The 11,515-nt window shown below is 34.4% G+C and overlaps 1 protein-coding gene across 13 annotated transcripts in view; it reads right to left on the minus strand.

Moving 5' to 3' along the window:
* NBEA (neurobeachin) overlaps positions 1 to 11,515 on the minus strand; it is a 629,692-nt gene that overhangs the window by 469,723 nt on the left and 148,454 nt on the right. The gene's annotated exons all lie outside the window — the stretch shown is intronic.

An 11,515-nucleotide genomic window follows, 5' to 3' on the forward strand; every position in this document is an offset into this window, starting at 1 on the left:
TTTCCATAGTGGCTGCACCAATTTACAATCCCACCAACAGTGCAAGAGAGTTCCCTTTTCTCCACATCCTAGCCAATACTTGTTCCTCGATTTACTGATGACAGCCACGATGACAGTTGTGAGGTAATATCTCATTGTGGTTTTAATTTGCATTCCCCTGACAATTAATGATTTTGAACATCCCTTCCTATGTGTATCGGCCATCTGTATGTCTTCTTTGAAGAAATGTCTATTCAGGTCCTCTGCCCATTTTGTAATTGCATTTTTGTGTTTGTGTGTTAAGTTGTATGTGTTCTTATATATTTGGATATTAATCCCTTATTGGATATATTGTTGGTGAGTATCTTCTCCCATTCAGTAGGTTGCCTTTTTGTTTTATTGATGGTTTCTTTCACTCTTTTGTTTCCCTTGACAGAAGAGACACATCCAAAACTATATTACTAACAGCGATGTCAAAGTGTTTACTGCCTATATTTCTTCTAGGAGTTTTCTGGTTTCAGGTCTTATATTTAAGTCTTTAATCCATTTTAAGTTCATTCTCTCATATGGTATAAAAAAGTGGTCCAGTTTCCATTTTTTTGCATGTATTTGTCCAGTTTCCCCAACACCATTTTTTTTGTTTCAATTCTTTTTTTTAACATTTTACTTTTTATTATTTTTTAACATTTTATTTTTTTATTTTTGCACCTCCCTCCTCCCCCTTTTCTTAAGAGGCCGTTTTTACCCCATTGTATATTCTTGCCTCCTTTGTCATACATTAATTAACTATAAAGATGTGGTTTACTTCCTGGTTCGCTATTTTGTTCCATTGAACCAAGTGCCTTTTTTTAGGCCAGCACCATGCTGTTTTGATTACTATACCCTTATAGTATAGTTTAATATCAGGTAGCATGATACTTCCAACTTTATTCTTCTTTCTCAAATTGCTTTAGCTATTCATGGTCTTTTGTGGATCCATACAAATTTTAGAATTATTTGTTCTAGTTCTATGAAAAATGTCATTGGTATTTCAATAGGGATTACACTGAATCTGTAGACTGCTTTAGGTAGTATGGAAATTTGCATAGTGTTAATTCTTCCTATCCATGAGCATGGTATATGCTTCCATTTATTTGTATCTTCAATTTCTTTCTTTCACTGGCTTATAATTTTCCAAGTACCAATCATTTACCGCCTTGGTTAAATTTATTCCTAGGCATATTATCTTTTTGATGTGACTGTAAATGGAATTATCTTAATATCGCTTTTTAATAGTTTATCAGTGTATAAAAATACAAACAATTTCTAAATATTAATATTGTATCCTGCTACTTAACTGAATTATTTTATTAGTTCTAACAGTTTTTTGGTGAACCTTTAGAAGGCTCTACATATAGTATTATGCCATCTACAAATGATGGCTTTTAACTTAATCTTTTCCCATTTGATGACTTTTATTTCTTTTTCTTCTCTGATTGCTGTGGGTAGGCCTTACAATACTATGTTGAAAAAAAATAATGAAAGTGGACATCCTTATCTTGTTTCTCATATTAAAGAAAACATTTTCAGATTTTCACTATTATGATTTCAGCTGTGGGTTTCATATATGACCTCGATTATATTGAGGTATGTTCTGCCATCTTCACTTTTCTGAGAATTTTTATCATAAATGGTTGTTGGATTTTGTAAAATGCTTCTGCATCTATTGCCTGATCAAATGATTTTTAACTTTCATTTAGTTTATATGGTGTGTCACATTAATAATGATTTGCAAATATTTCCAAATATTGAACCACCTTGCGTACCAAGAATTAATCCCACTTGATCGTGGTGTATGACCTCTTTAAGATATTGTCGAATTTGGATTACTAATATTTTGTTGAGGATTTTTACATCTGTGTTCATTGGGGATACTAGCCTATAATTTTTTGGGTACTTTTTCTGGTTTTGGTACATCGTAACACTGGCCTTGTGAAATAAGGTTAGGAGCCTTTCCTCTCCTTCAATTTTTTGAATAGTTTTACAAGGATAGGTATTAACTCTTTGAAAGTTTGGTAAAATTCACTTTTGTATGTTGGGAATCTTTTGATTACTGATTCGCTTTTTTTAGTACTTATCGATCTGCTCAGATTTTCTATTTCTTCCTGATTCAGGATTGGTAGATTATATGTTTCTAGGAATATATCCATTTTTTCCAGATTGTACAATTTGTTGGCTTATATTTGTTCTTAGTATTTCTCCAATAATCCTTTGTACATCTGTGGCATCGATTGTCACTTCTCCTCTTTCACTTCTTATTTATTTGGCTCTCTCTCTTTACTTTTTAATGAGTTTGGTTAAAGGTTTATCAGTTTTGTTTATCTTTTCAGAAAACCAGGTCTTGGTTTCACTGACCTTGTTATTATTAATTTTTTTAGACTCTATTATGTTTATTTCAGCTCTGACCATGATTATTTCCAACTTTCTACTCATTTTGGGCTTTTAGTTTTCTAGTTCTATTAACTGTAAGGTTAGATTATTTGTTTGAGATTTCTCTTGTTTCTTGAGGTAGACCTGTACTGCTACGAATTTCCCTTTTAGAATTGCTTTTTGTGTTATAAATTTTGGGTCCTTGTGCTTGCATTTTTTTGAGGTATATTTTGATTTCTTCCTTGATCACATTTTCAACCCCATTCATTGTTTAGTAGCATGTTAATTAACCTCCATGTATTTTTATGATTTTCAGTTTTCTTCTTGTATTGATTCTAGTTGCACACCATTGTAATCAGAGAAAATCCTTGACATGATTTCAATCTTTTAAATTTTACCGAGACTAGTTTTGTTGCCTAACATGTGGTCGCTCCTGGAAAATGTTCCACGATTCCTTGAACAAAAAAGTTGATTCTGCTGCTTTTGAGTTAAATATCTTAAAAATGTCAATTAAATCTAATTGCTCTAATGTGTCTTTAAAGATCACTGTTTCCTTGATTTTCTTCTGGATGACCTACCCATTGATGTTCAAGTTCCCTACCATGACTGCATTACTGTCGCTCTCTCTATATATGTATATCAGTCAATATTTGCTTTATATATTTAGGAGCTCCTACATAGGGTGTGTATAGATGTTTACAAGAGTTACATGCTCTTGTTGGATTTATCCCTTTATCATTATAAAATGACCTTCTGTGTCTCTTGTTACATACAGCCTTTAAGTCTACTTTGTCTGATATAAGTATTGCTACCCCACATTTATTTTCATCTTTTCTGTGTGTTTGTATGTATCCCTTAGGTTTTGGAATTACACATAATCTTACTACTTTTGTCTTTTAACCTATGTTCTAGCTTTATAGTTGATTAATCCACTGCTTTTATTTTGTTTTCCCTTTGTCAGTAAAAACCTTTTTCTTTCCTATATATTCCTTTTCATATTTTCCTACTTAAAGAAGTAGCTATAACATCTGATGTAATACTGGTTTAGTGGGAACAAACTCCTTTAGCTTTTTCTTGTCTGGGAAACTCTCTCTCCTTTAATTCTAAATGACAGACTTACTCAGTAGAATCATCTAGGTTGTAGACCTTTGCTTTTCATCACTTTGAATATTTTGTGCCAATCCCTTTTGGCCTGCAGTTTCTGTTGTGAAAATGGCTGATACTCTTATGAGAGCTCCGTTGCAGGTAACTGCTTTTCTCTTGCTAATTTTGAGGTTCTCTCCTTGTCTTTAACCTTTTGCATTTTAACTATGATGTGTCTTGGTGTGAGCTTCTTCTGGGTTCATCTTGTTTGTTACTCTCTGCACTTCCTGGACCTGTATGTCCATTTCCTTTGCTAGGTTAGATAAGTTTTCAGTCATTGTTTCTTCAAATAGGTTTTCAATCCGTTGCTTTTTCTTTTCCTTCTGGTGCCCTTATGATGCAAATGCTGATATGCTTGATGTTGTCCCAGAGTTTCCTTAAATTATCTTTATTTTTTTTTTATCTTTTTCTTTTTGTTGTTCCAACCAAATGTTTTCCACTAACCTGTTTACCAGATCATAGATTTGATCCTCTGCTTCATTTAATGTGCTATTGATTCCCTCCAATGTATTCTTTATTGCAGTTATTATATTCTTCATTTCTGACTGGTTCTTTTTTATGGTTTTTAGCTCTTTGTATATGTTCTCACTGATTTCATCTATCCTCCCCTAAGGCCACTGAACATCCTTACAATCCGTGTTTTGAACTGTACCTGGTAGATTGCTTGCCTTCATTTTGTTTAGTTATTTTTCTAGAGTTTTGTCCTATTCTTACATTTGGGATATGTTTGGCTCCTCATTTTGGCTGCCTCTCTGTGTTTGTTTCTGTGTATTAGGTAGACCTCCTACATCTCCCAGTCTTGGCAGGGTGACCTTATGTAGTAGATATCATGTAGGGCCCAATGGCACAGTCTCCTCAGTCACCTGAGACAGGTGTCCCTTTGGTGTGTCCTGTGTGCCTTCCTGTTGTAGTTGAGCCTAGATTGCTGTTTGCATGTTAGTGAGTGGGACTGACCTTCAGGCTGGCTGTAGGAGCTGGCCATGACAACAGCAGACAAACTGTTGTGCGGGGGCTGACCCCAATGTGTGAGAGTCAGTTTTGCGATGTTCATGTGCCAGCCAAGTCTGCTCTACAAATGTGTCACTTGTGGAGCAGGTCGAGTGGTGCTCTGGTGTGGTCTGAAGCCAGATACCAGGTGTGATGGTTGTGACACCTTTGATAGGGGCTCCAGTACAGGCCAAGATCAGACATCTCTTGTGGACAGATTGTCACCACTCGATAGGAGATAAAAAGTGATTTGTGAATGGCTGCCTTGTGCGGGGCTTGGAGGTGCTTATGAAAGGCTGTGGTGTGAATTGAGGCTGGCTGCCACTAGCCAAAACTTAGAGCCCTGTGGCAGGCACCATGTGAGCTGAGGCCAGCTGCCATTTGTGCCAAGCTTGTTGTAGCTTAGTTGAAGCTACATTCCAGCCAAGGCTGGCTGACACTTATGCCAGGCTTGGGGCCACCTGTTGGGAGTTACATGCAAGATAGTTTCTGCTTGTGCCAAGCCTGAAGCCACTTAACAAGAAGTACAGGGCACATGGAGGCCAGCTGCTGCTGCTTCTGGTTTGTGAATCTTTGAGAGATTTTGGCAAATTCTGCAGTGTGAGTTGAAGGAGGCTGCTTGTGTAGAAAAGCTGCTGGAAAAGGTTTAGGCAGGGCCCACAAGTTGGGTGGGGTGCGGTCTCAGAATCATCAGGGCAAGGCGAACAGTGTTAGCCAGGTTAATGGAGACTCAGATTGGGTGCCTGCCTGTGCTTGCCACTTGGGTAGAGAAGAGTTCAACAAAGTAATATTGGTACCTGCTGGCACTTCCACCCCCAGAGAGAGCTGCCCCAAACCCTGCCCCTCTGGCCTTTTCCCTGAAGTTAGTCAATTTAGTTCTGCCCTATGTGTCTCCAGTGCTTTTCAAACTGCTGCCCCTGTGCTGGAGCTTAGGGCAAGTGAATTTGTGAGTGAGAAAGTGAGAAAGTCCATATGCAGGCCTCGCAACAGGAGCGCCCTCGTCTCGGTCTCCAGCATCTCTCCATCTCACGTAAATGTAATCCCTGCTGGTTTTCACAGCCAGTTATTCCAAGGACACCTCTTCCCAGCCTTGGTGTCCTGAGCTGGAGAGCCCTTTGTGGGACTGGGACCCACTGCTCCTCAGGGGGAATCTTTGCATTCAGATATCCCTCTCAATTTTTAACCCCCACATGTGTGTACAGGGACCAGCCCATTCCATGTCTCCACCCCTTCTATCAGTCTTAAGTGGCTTCCTCTGTACGTCCTTAGTTATAGGACTTCTGTTTAGCTAGTCTCAGGTGGTCCTAGGTGACTGTCATTCTATAATTCAGTTGTAATTTTGATGTGGTTGTAGGAGGAGGCAAACATAGAGTTAACCGACTGCAACATTTTGATCAGAAGTCCTCTTTAGCTTTTGCAGTTGGGTATTTTGATCATCAATTTCAACCCTTTGTTAGAATTCTCTTTTTAGGTAACGGTAACCAGGACATCTCCCTGAAACAACAGTTTGGTTTTCAATTCAAGCATATATCCATGTTAAATTTCTAAATTTTATACAACTTTTTACTTTGGAATTTTTTAAGATTTATAGAAAAGATGAAAAATTAGTTTCATAAAGTGCCTAGATAATATTCACCCAGCTTCCCCATTGTGTTCATATCTTATCTAATCATGGTGCATAAGTCAAAACTAAGAAACTAACATAAGCACAATATTATTAACTGAACTACAAACTTTACTCATATTTCACCAGTTTTCCCTCATGTACTTTTAATGTTTAGGATCCAATCCACGATATCATCTTTCATTTAATCATAAAGTCTCCTTAGACTTCTTTGATCTATGGTAGATTCTCGTTCTTTGTTTTCTGTGGCCTTTGACAGTTCTGAGAAGTACTCATCAAATATTTTATAGAATGTTCCTCAACTGGAGGTTCTATTAAGCTTTCTCTGGATTAGATTGGGGTTTTTATTTTTAGAAGAATACAGAATACAGAAGACTATTTTTAGAAGGGCACAGAGGTGAAGTGCCCTTCTCATCACATCATATCAGGAAGTACATGGTATAAGCATGACATGACTGTTGATTTTAGCCTTACTCATTAATGGAAATCACTGCCATGTTTCATTATTCTTTGGAAGGGAGCCAGTAAGTCCATCCCACACTTAGGGAGAGGAGATTTTAGTTCCACCTTCAGGAGAAAGGAGCAGCGACATATATTATTTTGAACAAACTTCTCAGTTTTAATGCTACACATCAAACCTATCTCTAGTTCGGCTAACAATTCGAGTTTATGGATTATCTCATAACTTGTGTTCCAGGTACTGGACAGAAAATATAAACTAGGTGTTTATATAAACAAAGGACCAACCCACTCAGACTTTAGTTTAGTTTCACCACTGAATCCCAGTCAGATTCACTGCCAAACAATTCCTCCATATACAGATGAAATGGTGATATCTCTTTTTGTAATAGTTTTAAACATGACTCTCTTAGGTTTTTAGTAATGAAACCATCTATAAATAAGGATATCTACTGCCTCTCCTAAGCAATGATTAGATTATCATAGAAATACTTATCCCACTGCTGATATGAATGCAGCTATTTAAGACAAATGTCTTACTATACTTAAGAAATGTTCTGATTTCATCAGAACTATATGTTAAATTATGCCCATTATCTTTTTGCTAACTATTCAAATTATCATATGGCAATATATTGTGATTAACCACTTTACATTTACTTTATCGCTTACCCTAAAAACTCAATGAGGGAAGCAGTATGGGTTTATTCATTCACATGGTAAAAACTGAGGCTCAAAAATTTTTCTAAGGCCACTGAGAAAATATGCAGCTAAACCAGGATCTAAACCTATAAAGCCTAACTGGAGAGCCAATGAATTACATGTATTTTATTAACCATTATCTCTATTAACTATCAAGTTGTTTTAAGTGTTATTTTTCCTATTAGATTAAATTTTAGAATTATACTGATAAGAATCATTTAGACTTAATTATCTGTGTAGCTAAGTATTCAAGAAAACACTTAATTTCAGTGTTACCTAGGTCATTGATTTTATTCAATCCAACTCCATTAATAATATAATTAGTGAAAATTCTTCCAAGATTTAAGTTTCTTATTGTTTTTGGTATTCGTAGTTTTTTTAACGCAATGTTATTATTGAAAAATTGCTTCAACGGGTAACATTCACATGGTTAAAAAATTAAAATGATCCAATTCCACTTTTGTTTCCACCAACTCCTCATTAAGAGCCACTGTTCTTAATTTGTTATTTTTTGCATATCCTACCAGATTTTCTTACTGTAACGTATAAGAAGTAGTATATTCTTATATTCTCCATTTTGTACAAAACTAGCACCCAATATGTACCCATCTACACTATTTGTTTTTAATCCTTTCACAATATAGTTGTGATATTAGTATAGAGAGAATTATCACATTGGCTTTGTTTTACAACTGCGTAGTATTCTATTTAATGAATGAATCATAATTTATTTAACAAATCTCCTATTACAGGAATTTAAGATTTCTCCCAACCTTTACAATTATAAACAACATAACAATGAACAACTCTGAACAGCCATCATTTTACAAGTGATGAATTGCCAGGTTAAAAAGTGTATGTATTTGTACTTTCCATAGGCATTGATAAAAATTAACAAACTATGCATTATATTAATTTATGCTCCAGTTAAAAATGTGTGAGTACGTGCTCTCGCCACAACCTTGCTAACAAAGATGGATGCTGAATTTTGAGAATCTGTCAATCTGATATGTGAAAAATGGTACTTACTTTAGTTTGAGATTATATTTCCCTTATAGCAAGCAGAATTCAGCTCTTTTCAAATTCAGCTCTTTTCAAATGTGTGTGTCATATGTATTTTCTCCTATATGCTGACCATTCACATCCTTTGCCTATTTTTCTTATTGATTTCTTACTGGTTGGGGTTGTCTTATTGATGTCTAAGGAAAGCTGTGCGAAGTTATCATGTAAGATATCTTTAATTCCCTCAGTTTCTATATTACAGAAATTGTCATTTGTTTTGTACATTCATATTTTTGCCCTTCCTTGAGCTGTTCAATGATGATTCATATATTTTTATCATGAGTTTTAAAAATCAACTTTTTAAATGATTTTCTGTCTTCTGAACCATTAATTTCTACTTTTCAATTTATTACTTCTATTTATCTTGTTATGCTTTTTATAACTTTTACGTTTTAATTACATTTTTTTCTATATTTCCATTCTATTGTTCTATGGCTATGGATATTTCGCCAAGCACATTTTTGCTATATACATTAAGTTTTTTGAACTTGTTTCCTAAAAATTTTACAATTTCAGTGTGCATTTTCTCTTTGACACAAAAATGGTTTAATAAATTTTAAATTTCTAAGTAGAAGAATCTTTGGGTTCTGACTTTGTTCCTATTTTCTAATTTTATTGCCTGTTAATAAATCTTCTGTTTAGTTTCTACATTTTAGAATTCTTCTTTGATGTCTACTATACCATGTCAAATTTTCATAAATGTTCCTTGTACATTTGAAATTATATTCTTTATTAACATGGTACAGAGTTCAAACTATACTAATAAGATTTACCATAGTATTTAGATTACTCTCTCCCTTGACTTTTTATGAACTGAGATTGGTGAATAAAAGTTTCTTTTAAACTACGAAAGACTGTCTATTTTCCCGTAATTTCTTTATCATGAAGGTTTCATCCTTTGATACTATCAAGTACTCTTCTTCATGATATTGATTGGTTTTTGTCTTGAATTCTAATTTGTCCAATATCAAGTCCTGGTTCCCACTTTTTTTCATTTGTATTTATATGGTATACGTTTACTCATCCTTTTATTTTCAGCCTTTCTAATTCACTTTGTTTTCAGTATGTTTCTTGAATATAGAACTGTGATTTTTTTACAATAGATTTACAAAAACTTTTACATTTATTAAGATAGCAGATAAGTGTTAGATATGTCATATTCTGTTATTCTTCCTGACTTTTATAGATTAAAGACTTCCATTACGTGTATAGTTTTTAGTTTTATTTGTACATTCTTTAATATTTTGAAAGCATAATTTTGTTGAATTGCTTATCTTTGCAACTATATAGGAATAAGAGGTTTTCTATATATTTCTATATATTTCCATATATTTCTATATATTTAGAGGCTGTATTTCCCTAATATAAGCAATAATAAAGTGTATTTTGCTAACATAAGCATATTTACTCTTAATTTTTCCTCTCTCCTAACATCGAATTTTAGTCAATAGGCTTATATTTCTAATACTGCATTTGTCAGCTTCAACGGCTATCATCTGACTGTTTGAACTTACACTCCACTTTCCTTCTTTCTTCAGTCCTTTACCAATTCATTATAATTGTAGCATTTCTACATAAAAAACAAATGAAAAGTAAATTCTGGCCTGGCACTCCAATTCAAGCATTTGTTTTAGTATTAACTGTTAAATTAATTCCATGTTCCCCAGTAGTCCTTAGCTGTAGTCTGCCCAGTTGTCCTAAGCAGCTGAACTTTGACCGCCACCAAGTTTCTCAAGAATTATTCAGAAAAACAATTCTTTGCATGGTTAAAAATTGTTTGGCAGCACCTTTTTTACTTAAAGGATACTCTGTCTCTGATTTTCTCTGTTTCAATATCTTAGAGTTGGTGCTCTACATTTTCCATATTGAAGGCTGTTGCAGAGAAGTCTATGGCCAGACTCAATATTTTTCTCCTCATCTTCTGCTGAACTGAAGATCATTTACTCAAACTTAAATCGAATAATATACTTTTGTGCTGATCATTCCAAGAAAAATTTCCCTGATAAACAGTATTACCTTTTAATAGGAACGACAAAAATCTTATATTAGGATTTCACTGAACTACTGCTATAAATATTTGTTTAGTCCAGTGTTCCAGTTTTCTTATCTGAAAACTCTATTTAAGTCACTACTGAAACTTTTGTGCTTTCTACACCAGTCGTTTTCTCTGTAATCCTGTATTTGCTTTGTTTCCATTTTTATCATCTATGTATCTTACTATGCAATCCACACATTAATCTTCCTTTGAGGTTCTACCGATTTCATCTTCAGTTATGTGAAAGATTTTTCCTTCAACTTTTTTCCCCAGTTTCATTAGCTCATGGTTCTTCATTTCCATGTTACGCTACCATTTCTTCCAGCTTCTTGAAATTCTGTTTAGTAGTTGTCCTTCCTCAGCAGCAATTCGTTTATTTCTTATCATTTTAACTTATGGTAAAATTTTTAAACACAATTATGTACTCCATAGCAATACCTTTCCAGTGAGTATTCTTATCTACTGGTTAGTTTTGCTTACTTTTTCCACACTTCAATATTTTAAATGTTTCTTGACAATTTTTAAGAGGTTGCAAAAGGCTAAAATCCTTTATTAATATCTCCTAGTCAATTTCTTTTCCTTAACCAAAGTTAAATGAGAAATCTTTCTCTCTCAGTACATGCATCTCACTCTCGGTATTGTATCAACTAGGACACTTACATTCCCTCACATATGTGTAACTTTTTCCTACAATCTTGGCTATTTTGAACTATTGCCTGTATCTATAAAATCTCTATTCTCCCTTACTTGACTACTATTCATTTGGCAACAACATGAAAATAACATCTACTCTTTTAGACTATTTAGGATGTCGGAGATGTTTTATCTGGATCTAGTGAAGTTTCATCAGTGTTATCAATAAACACTTGGTAAAATTAAACACAAAAAAGAATTGGCGACAGTAGTGAGGTTCTGAGAGGCACTCTACCGAGTAACAGAGTAATACTTAAATGGCAGCACTACTGTCTTCAGCTCATTTGTATAGAAAATGGATTTTATAAAAGAATAATAACGCACTGGACAACACAGTATGAAAAATACTCATTATATCAGCAGGTGATTTTGTAAAGTATCTCACTTCTGGACTTTGGAGGAAAAAGAGCTATTCTAGGATT

Source organism: Pteropus medius, unplaced genomic scaffold, assembly GCF_902729225.1.
Source record: "Pteropus medius unplaced genomic scaffold, Ma_sr-lr_union100, whole genome shotgun sequence".
NCBI lineage: Eukaryota > Metazoa > Chordata > Mammalia > Chiroptera > Pteropodidae > Pteropus > Pteropus medius.